The sequence below is a fragment of the Macaca nemestrina genome, chromosome 1 (genome assembly GCF_043159975.1).
Source record: "Macaca nemestrina isolate mMacNem1 chromosome 1, mMacNem.hap1, whole genome shotgun sequence".
In the NCBI taxonomy this organism is placed as follows: Eukaryota; Metazoa; Chordata; class Mammalia; order Primates; family Cercopithecidae; genus Macaca; species Macaca nemestrina.
Window position 1 is genome coordinate 53,559,768 of NC_092125.1, and position 11,386 is coordinate 53,571,153.

Sequence of the window (11,386 nt, forward strand, 5' to 3'; positions counted from 1 at the left end):
ACAATATGCACCGTTCATAGTCAAGATGTTAATGAAAAATATATATAGTGTATAAGCATCCTGGAAATTAGCAAAACCTGAGGAAACTGCAAGAATTACAAGGAGCATAAAATATAGCTCAGCATCCTAATAAAAAGGTTTTTTGAAGCAGTAATCAGCTGAGTTACCGAAAAATTAAGAATGATACTTTTCTTGCACAAGAGGAATGAGATTATACCTAATACACTATTAACAATACAAACATTTATTTTATTCTAATTATTTTTGATAAGCCAGGAAAATAATAATATTTTTGAAATACTTTTACTAAAATAATTATAGAATATGGCTCTCAAAAAGAGTTCATGATTTTAATGAGATGACTTGAACCATGCAAATTATAACAAATAAAATTACTATTTTTCCATTGGTTACACTTTCACTTATGTTTTTCACATATAGTGTCTAATCTAATACCATTTTTGGAAAGCTGCTGGTATGCTTACTACTGCTTTCTTCTTCACTTAAAGTAATTAAAAACGACTTTGTTTTTCTGTTTTGATAATTTCAAAACTCCATGTTACAAACTTAATTACCACATGTCCATTAGCAATTCACTTTGTAACAAAAATTATACGTCTTGTCTTTTAAACTAAAATTTTATTTTATTTTCTGCCAAAAAATGTTTTACTAAATCAGAAAATAATATTCTACTTAAAAGAAACACAACTAAAAAGAGATGGTCAAAAACTGAAAGTTCTGGTTTCTTCAAAGCCGTTGAACATCATGAGAAAATGGTGGAATTAAAGTAAAATGGAATGAAATGAAATATAATACATATGTAGAAATACAGACATCTCAAGTTAAAAACAGAGTCCCTCTAGGCATATCTTCATTGCAGAATTAACAATATAGATGTAAAATCTATGTAAATGTTTATATGTACATTTATCTCTATCCAAGACTGGAAGAAAAACGCCAATTCATGAGCGGGAAGAAAAAGGCGGACATCTTGTCTGCAGCTCATTCTTCTACCTTTGAGGATGCTTGAGGAGAAAGAAAAATAAAAACATGATTTTGTCAAAATTACTTGTAAATATGCTAACCAATCATCTGATGGTTTCTAATAGAAAAAAATATAATAGAGATTCTTCATCTGTGAAGTGTTTTTAGCACGATCTGTCTGGGCGGCTTATGGTAAATGAACCTAGAATGTATGTATTTATGGGGTGTGGCCAGTTGTATGTTTGACTTGGTGCAAACTTGCTGTTGAGCACTAATAATATACATTTCTTGTCTATTTAGGGGCCAATGACAACACATCAATTGTTCAAAATCATCCACAATGCGTAGACATGACAAAAAGTAGCATACACATCAAATCTGGGCTTTAAATTCTCCCTTCTCCACTAGAGAACACACGGTTAAGCATTTTACAGCATATCATTTTCATCGTCCCCCTTATATTTATTTTCATTATAAACAAAAAGCCCCCTCCCCTCCCCTCCCCTCCCCTTTCTCTCCTCTCCTCTGCTCTCCTCTCCTCTCCTCTCTTCTTTTTTCTTTCTTTTATTTTTTCTTTTCTTTCCTGACAGTCTTGCTCTGTTGCCCAGGCTAGAGTGCACTGGCACGATCTCAGCTCACTGCAGCCTCTGCCAGCCGGGTTCAAGCAATTCTTGAACAGGAGAGCCTCAGCCTCCCAAGTAGCGGCAATTACAGGCTCTTGCCACCACACCCAACTAATTTTTTTCTTTTCTTTTTTTTTTTTCTATTTTTCTTAGAGATGGGGTTTCACCATGTCGGCCAAACTGGTTTTCAACTCCTGACCTCAAGTGACCTGCCTCCCTGGACCTCCCAAAGTGCTGGGATTACAGGCATGAGCCACCACTGTGCCCAGCCAAAAAGCTCCATCTTTAAAAAGAGTTTCTCCTTTCTTTGTCTGATCTAAAAAAATGCATCTTTTCTTAGGTCGCTGTTTCTCATATAATATCATGAAAATTTGCTAATTTTCATGTAGCCCATGCTCAATGGACAAGTCCTGCTAGAAAATGCCAGGTTTAGCTGTGTAATTATTGAAGTATATAATGGAGATGCTTCACTGTGTAATTATTGGAGTATATAATTGGAGATGCTTCAAGATCAGTATTGTTCCCTTTCTGTAAAATAATTTTCACATGCAGCACTGAGAGCTCTGTCATTTTAAATGCGAAGCAGGGAGATTACCAAAAAAGAACCCAGGAAGCTGTGTTGATGTTTTTCAGATTCTAGCATGACTTACCTGTGACAAATGTCTACATGCATTTAGTTTTTTCTTTTGGATTTTAAGAACAGTTCGAAAATGGGTAGCATCTCAGATTCGTTGTGTCAAATTTGACAATCTGAATTGGTATATTCTCAACAAATAATGAAGAGTGAACACATATAGTAGCATGCCTACTGCTTATTCTTCCACTCTGCAGCTCACTAATTTAAAAAATAAATTATATAAATCATAAACAAATTAAAAAATATTTTATTTTAAAAGTTATTAAATTAAATAATAAAATTTTAAAAATGTAGAATCCAAATAGGAGCAGGAATATGCGGATTTAATAGCAACTATAAAATGCTCAAAATAAATCAATAAAGAAATCGGTAAAGGCCTCTGGAAGTAGTAAGAATCATAAATTGGTGTTAGTGTGTGTAAAAATGAGGACTGCAACATGGGGCAGAGGTGGTTGTGAAGCAATGTTGAAAAGACAAGTTAGGGAACACATGTAAGCTGGATTTTTCCTCTCCAAAGCAAATATTGCCTTAACTTACACCAGCAGCACAATCTATCAGGAACTGTGGGATAAGATAAGGATATTGTGAAAGCCCTTTTGGGGTGAGGATTTAATGCTACCATGCAGGGGTTTACCCACTCACCATTGGGAATTAATTCCCAAAGTCTGTTTTCTTCTAAAACCACAAACTTTCTGTCCAGGAATAAGTCTTTGACCAAAAGAGTTTCATGATGGAGATGCAATAAAGGGAAATGGCTACAGATCGGGACTCTGAGGATTGCTGAGTGAGGAGCTCAGCAGATCCTCTCCCGAACAGGCAAAAGAAAAACTGAACAATATTGTCAAAAACATAATTTAAAGACTGCAAAGTGACAAGGCAAATTTAGCAACACGTATTCAAAATATCTGCTAAATGTCAGAACAATTGTAGTGTGTACTGTGCTAATCACAGGCTACTCTCCCTGTTGCTTTCCAACTCCACTGTGAAGAAATTCCACATGGCCAAGCAGAGCAGGAATAGCAGCTCCCTTGTCTGACTGCATGGGGTTGACTTTTGTTGGAGCAAAATGCAGAGAAAATTCATGTTCAGATTTTAAAACTCTCATGTAAGCCCACATGGCCAGTTAGTGGACCAATCTGACTGAAAACTCTAAGAATTCTTGCACTTTCAGAGGGTCTTAACAGCAAGCTATGCATTTTTAAAAATTTCACATTTGGTTCCCCAGCCCGAATCTGCCTGAAATCTCTCCTTGCTCCTACTTTTTGGAATATTTTTGAATGCAAATCTTATCTATAATCTGTCTTTCATAGAATTCTATACCCAGATACTTTAGTGACATTGTAAAGAACCTTCCCCATCCTCATCATATGCAACATTTTTTACAAATAGTTTGTCTCTCCTCTTTGCCTGACCTAAAATATGGATCTCTTCTGAGGTCACTCTTTCTTCTATGTCATCTACAGAAGGTTGCTAATTTTCCTGTAGCCCATGGCCCTAATGCCCCAAGGTGATCTGGTGCTATCATTCCTATGCTTTGTTCCCATTTCTAGGTTTACCTCTTTAGGCAATAAGAACTTCAATTGATTTTCACTAGCAGAATTTCCTAAACTTATAGAAATGAGTCCAAATTGACTGAAAATCTGGAATCTGGGTCACAATTTACTTTCCAGACATCATCCTAGATGACTTCTATATCTTCATAGATGATCAAGTGAATGCATTTGTTTCATAATCTCAATACCACTCTAACATCTATGGCCTGTTTTCCACACCTTCCTAGAACTTCCCCTCCTTAGACAGCTCATTTGGTCATATCTTAATCTAGAATTTGGTCATACCATAATAGTATTAATCTGTTTTCACACTGCTGAAAATGGCATACCCAAGACTGAGAAGAAAAAGAGGTTTTAAATGGACTTACAGTTCCACGTGACTGGGAGGCCTCTGAATCATGTTGTGAGGTGAAAGGCATGTCTTATATGGCAGTGGCAAGAGAAAATGAGGGAGAAGCAAAAGCAGAAACCCCTGATAAAACCATCAAATCATGTAAGACTTATTCACTAGCATGGGAAAGATCAGCCCTCATGATTCAATTACCTCTGCCTGGGTTCCTCCTATAACACATGGGAATTCTGGAAGATACAATTCAAGTTGAGATTTGGGTGGAGACACAGACAAAACATATCAATAATTTTTTACATAATTTAAAAAACCTCCTCTAGGCCGGGCGCAGTGGCTCACACCTGTAATCCCAGCACTTTGGGAGGCCGAGGCGGGCAGATCACAAACACAGGAGATCGAGACCGTCCTGGCTAACACGGTGAAACCCTGTCTGTACTAAAAATACAAAAAATTAGACGAGTATGGTGGCGGGTACCTGTAATCCCAGCTACTCGGGAGGCTGAGGCAGGAGAATAGCGTGAACCCAGGAGGCGGACCTTGCAGTGAACGGACATCACCCCACTGCACTCCAGCCTGGGTGACAGAGCAACACTCCGTCTCAAAAAGAAAAATACAAACAAACAAACAAAAACAAAAAAAAAAACTCACCTAACCTTCATAATAAATTCTTAACTTCTACTTTTCTCAATCCCTTATTTCTACCTCTATTGTACCTTCTCAAGCTTTTAAATACTCTCATTCTTTCTTTCATATGATACCCTTTTACTTTTAGCTTCTAGTCTCTTTTTCTTTCTTTCTTTTTTCCTTTTTTTCTTTTTGACAGAGTCTTGCTCTGTTGCCAGGCTGGAGTGCAGTGGCGCGATCTCAGCTCACTGAAACCTCTGCCTCCCAGGTTCAACCGATTCTCTTGCCTCAGCCTCTGGAGTAGCTGGGATTACAGGTGTGCACCACCACTCCAAACTAATGTTTGTATTTTTAGTAGAGATGGGTTTTCACCATGTGGGCCAGGATGGTCTCGATTTCTTGACCTCATGATCCGCCCGCCTCGGCTTCCCAAAGTGTTGGGATTACAGGCGTTAGCCACCATGCCCAGTCAGTCCCTTTTCTTAACCAAAATGTTTTTTATTCAACCACAATTGCACTTAACCCATTTAACCACCTTATTTTTTAACACTGTTTCTATATTTGTAGAATTATACGTGTTAATAGCTAGCCTTTTGTTAATCCTACCATTCATTTTTTTTTTCCTGATGTTTTTGGAGCCTAGATAACCATGATACAGTTTAAATTTGTGGTTTCTAGTCTCCAGTTGTTTATCAATCTTTCTTTGTACTATTTATTCTTTTTAAATATTCTAATTTTTAATGTTTGTGGGTACATAATAGGTGTATACATTTATGGGGTAGATGAGATATTCTGATACAGGCATGAAATGTGAAATAATCACATCATAAAGAAGGGAGTATCCATTCATCCCATCAAGCATTTATCATTTGTGTAAAAAGCAATGTAATTGTACTCTTTTGGTTATTTTTAAATATTCAATTAAATTATCATTGACTATAGTCACGCTGTCATGTTATCAAATAGTGTGTCTTATTCATTCTTTCTAAATATTAGCCATTTCCACCTCTTTCTGCCAGCACCCCACTACCCTTCCCAGCTTCTAGTAACTATCTTTATACTTTCTATGTCCATGAGTTTAATTGTTTTGATTTTTAGATCCCACAAATAAGTGAGAAGATGTGATCTCTGTGCTGGACTTATCTCACTTAGCATAGTGACCTCCGAGAGTTCCATCCATGTTGTTGCAAGTGACAGAATCTTATTTTTTTAATGGCTGAATAGTACTTCATTGTGTATATGTACCACATTTTCTTTATCCATTCATTTGCTGATAGATACATTGCTTCTAAATCTCAGTTATTGTGAACAGTGCTACAACAAACATGGGAGTACAAATATCTCTTTGATATACTGATTTTCTTTCTTTTGAGTATGTACCCAACAGTGGAAATGCTAGATCATATGGTAGCTCAATTTTTAGTTTTCTAAGGAAGCTCCAAACTGTTTCCATAGTGATTGAGCTAATTTACATTCTTACCAACAGTGTACCAGGGATGCCTTTTCTCCACATCTTCACCAGTATTTGTTATCGCCTGTCTTTTGGATGTAAATCATTTTACTCAGGGTGAGAAGACATCCCGTTCTTAGATATATTTCTTAGGAGTCCTTCGGATTTTCATTTCTCTGAAGATCAGTGATGTCGATCACCTTTTCAGATGCCTGTTTGCATTTGTATGTCTTCTTTTGAGAAATGTCTATTCAAATATTTTGCCCATTTTTGATTGGATTATTAGATGTTTTCCTATAGAGTTGTTGAAGTTCTTTATAAACCCTAGTTATTGATCCCTTGTCACATGGGAAGTTGTCTTTTCACTTTGATGATAATTTCCTTTGCTAGGCAAAAGCTTTTTTACTTGATGTGATCTCATCTGTCCACTTTTGCTTTGGTTGTCTGTGCTTGTAAGGTGTTGTTCAAGAAATTTTTGCCCGGACCAATCTCCTGGAGATTTTCCCCAATGTTATCTTGTAGTAGTTTCATAGTTTGAGGTCTTAGATTTAAGTCTTTAATTGATTTTGATTTGATTTTTGTATAAGGTGAGAGATAAGGGTCTAGTTTCATTCTTCTGCATATGGAGATCCAGTTTTCCCAGTATCATTTATTGAAGAGACTTTCTTTTCCCCAAAGTATGTTCTTGGAAACTTTATTGAAATGAGTTACCTGTAAGTATGTGGATTTGTTTCTGGGTTTTCTATTCTGTTTCATTAGCCTATGTTTGTTTTTTGTTTGTTTGTTTTTTGAGACAGAGTCTCGCTCTGTCACCAAGGATGGAGTGCAGTGGCGCGATCTTGGCTCACTGCAAGCTCCACCTCCCGGGTTCACGCCATTCTCCTGCCTCAGCCTCCCCAGTAGCTGGGACTACAGGTGCCCACCACCATGCCCAGCTAATTTTTTGTATCTTTAGTAGGGATGGGGTTTAACATTGTTAGCCAGGATGGTTTCCATCCCCTGACCTCGTGATCTGCCCGCCTCAGCCTCCCAAAGTGCTGGGATTACAGGCGTGAGCCACCGCGCATGGCCTGTCTATGTCTGTTTATTTATTTATTTATTATTTTGTATCATTCCAGTACCATGCTGTTTTGGTTAGCACAGCTCTATAGTATAATTTGAAGTCACGTAATGTGATTCCTCCTGTTTTGTTCTTTCTACTTAAGATATCTTTGGCTATGCTGAGTCTCTTGTTGTTCCATAAATATATTAGATTTTTTTTTTCTATTTCTGTGCAGAATGTCATTGATATTTTGATAGGGATTGCTTTGAATCTGTATATTGCTTTGGGTAGTAGAGACATTTTAACAATATTTAATATTCCAAACCATGAACATGAAATACCTTTCCATTTTTTGTTGTCCTCTTCAATTTTTTTTTTCTGAGTATTTTATAGTTTTCCTTACAGAGTTCTTTCACTTTTTTGGTTAAGTTAATTCCTAAGTATCTAATTTTATTTGTGGTTATTGTAAGTGGGATTTAAAAAAAAAATTTCAGACTTCTCACTGTTGGCATTTAGAAATGCTACTGACATTTTATTTACATCCTGACAGTCTACTGACTTTTTAAAATTAGTTCTAATAGGTTTTGTTGGTATTTTTAAGTTTTTCCAAGTATAACATCATGTCTACAAACAAGGATAACTTGATGTCTTCCATTTCAGTTTGGATGTCCTTTATTTATTTCTCTTGACTGATTGCTTTAGTTATGACTGCCAGTACTATGTTGAATAACAGTGATAAAAATGGGCATCTTTATCATGTTCTAGTTCTTAGAGGAAAGGCTTTCAGTTTTTTCCACATTCAGTGTGATAGTAGCTGTGGGTCAGTCATATATGACTTTTAATTATGTTGAAGTATGTTCCTTCTATCTCCAGTTTTTTGGCAGTTTTATAATGAAGCTATGTTGAATTTTATCAAATGCTTTTTCAGCATCAATGGAAATGATCGCATGGTTTTACCCTTCATTCTGTTGATATGATGCATCACATTTACTGATTTATGTATGTTGAATCATCCTTTCATCCCAGGGAAAAACTTCTGTCAATCTTTCTTTGTAACCCTTGAAAATGCCAAAGGTCAATGTCATCTCATACTTCCTATGGGATCTCATTGAAATAATCATTACCAGTCTTAACCCTAAGCACACAAACCTTTGTCTCAGCCTCTCTCAATCTTTGTCTCTGTCTCTCACAATCTCTCTTTATTTCCTTCTCTAAGAACCCAGGCCTCTTACTTCACAGAGAAAATGAAGATTATAAAATAGCAACTCCCTTATGTTTCCATAATGTAAAAAGAAATACTTCGTACTTATGTTCCCTTCCTGTAATCCTATATTAGAGTACTAGGTTTATTTCCTGTTTAACTTAAATCTAATCTATTCTAGTCTGGATCCTATTACATTTTATATTTGGGGGTAATCTGTGTAATTAAATGTTTCCTTTCTCTGAATTCTGTATTTTTATATTTTTTCTCTTCACTATTTTCTTTAGCATACGCTTGGCTCAACCCCTTCCAGCTTACAAATATATACAAACAAACAAAATAATTTGAGAAAACCACTCTCCCCTATCTAATTTGGGTTTCTTTTTAGGTGTCACTTTTTCTTTCCTTCATTCCACTGTAATTTTCATAGACATAAAGTATATACAACTATCTTGTATTAATATTTTATAATAAAAATAGGAAAATTTATAATTTAATAACAAAAAATATTTATAAAAAGAGTCAGTGATTTTTCTCAGGACTCAATTCATTAGCTTTTTGCATTTATTTAAACAACTGTGGAGAACATGTTATTCCTAGTGTCACACATAAATAATTTATGCATTAACAATTTTCTTCTCAGTCTCACAGATATCCAGTTTACCTTTCCTTCCTGAGCCTATATGGAAGGTCATGATTGGTCTGGCCACTGTGATATGAAGGTAAGTAATGTGTGACATATTGGAGCTGAGACAGTGAAGATGCCCGCATAATTATCCAGACTCTGTTTTTTGGTTTTTTTTTGTCAACATAATGGTAGAAGCCTTGTATGGAGAATACAGAGCTGCAATATGAAGGTCAACAAGTTCACTGAGTCATTGCATGCAGAATAGACGTCCTTAAGAATTTCCTTGTCTTGCAGAGGATTTTGCATGTGTTGGTAACTAATTATACTGCATATTCCAGGTTGATTGGCAGATTGTTGCCTCTCTTGGGGTTGATATCTTTTCTGAAACAGTATACTTCTCTTTTTGGTGATCTTTCCCTTTAGCCTCTGACACAATTGATTGCATTTGTATTTCTGAGGTGCTTTTCCCCTTGACTTCCATCATTGCCTTCTGTTCTGCTTCCTTGGATCAGCTAATTCTACACGTCAGAATTTGTTGTTTGTCATATGGACTTTATCTTCTGTTAAAAATTTTATATGAAATAGAATGTTTGGTTTAAATATAACAAACAATACATTTTAACCAGCATGAGCAACCAGTGGACGATAGTTCGGATATGTTTCTCTTTTCTAAAAAAATATTTATTTATTTTAAATTAAACAAAATTTTATTTGTCATGTAAGACATGTTCTAATAAATATTTCTGTGGTAGTTTCTATACATAATTTAACTACACTCTTTGCTCTACGTGCACTTTTGCCCTCCTAATAGTAAACTGACATCAGCTGTTATGGGTCCCATAGGAAATTCTTAGAGGAAATGTGTACACTGTGATTTCCAGAGCAGGACTATGGCTGACCAATCCTTAGGGATATGAGGGGGTATTACGTTTGGTTATACGGATCAATCATGGATGCCAAAGATAAAATATTTGCTCTTAATGACTTCTTTCAGCCAATATTCAACTAAATGTAATGGTGCTCTAAAGTGAAGAGAAGACGTTTTGTAAGGAAGAACCTGAACATTACTAGATAAAGCAAAGAAAGTGAATAGACTGTGAAATAGATGCATCCTGTACTTTAATTTGCATTTTCTTTTTCATTAAGTGTAAACATATTTAACCTAAAGAAGTAGATGTTACTCAAACTCAAGAAATTTTGCACTTTATAAAATAATTCTATAATAAATTCAGAATTATCTTAATTTATATTTTTAATAACTAATGCTTTTAAATTTTGTTTATAAAGTAAACATGAAAATTATAAAGTAATTTTAAAATTATAGTAATATATATTTGATTGTGAAAAGTGGCACAGTTTTGATTACATCATCAATTCTGTCACGTCACACTGTTTTGATAGATTAACAATGGGTAAAACTAATGTGACAAAACAAAAAAATGATATCAATCTTAATATTTTAATAAGTAAACTTTTGAAGAGTTTAAGCCAAACATTGTTTAAATGAACTTTAAAGTTACAGTTTGTCTCAACATAAAGACAGACACCTATTCCGTATGCAAAAAGTGTTAACACAATGAAGAACAACTGAGGAGAGCGTTTTTTCTTCTAGCCTATCAGAAATATTCTGTACGTTATACAAATTAAAATTTTTTTTATTTCTTTATAAGAAATGTATTAAAATAATGGAAATGTATATCGATATTATACCATAATAGGCCAGAAGTAAGTACTTCCTAAATAAATGAGAGAATCAATAATATTTTGCTTGTTTATATTACAGCACACACTATCTCAAGTATAAAGGAATTTTTACTTCAATTGTAATAAGAAAATAAGCTCTATAAAATGAGTTTTAGAATAATGTTGTTTATTGAGAATCATGTATAAACATTATTATTAAAGAAAAAACTGTATATACTATTATTTTAATACTTTCCTGTTTGTATTTGCATATCTGAGGGCATTATATTACAGACTTTCTCTTGAAGGCTTTGTGGTAACACAGGAAAATGGAGAGAAATATAATTTTAACAGTCTCAGGTGATTTAGAGGGAATCTGTACCACATTAAGTCATTATTGAAGATATAGGAAAAATAATATTAAAATATGTACATGCCAAGAAGGATTTTTTTTTTTTTTACATAAACAGAATTTTCATAAGATATCTAAAATAAACAGTGGCTTTCTGTGCTCACAAGCGTTATGTTTTTGGTGATATTAACAAGGTTAAAATAATCTCTTTAATGAGGAAAGTTTACATATTGCAATGGCAACAGAATTCATTTTAAATT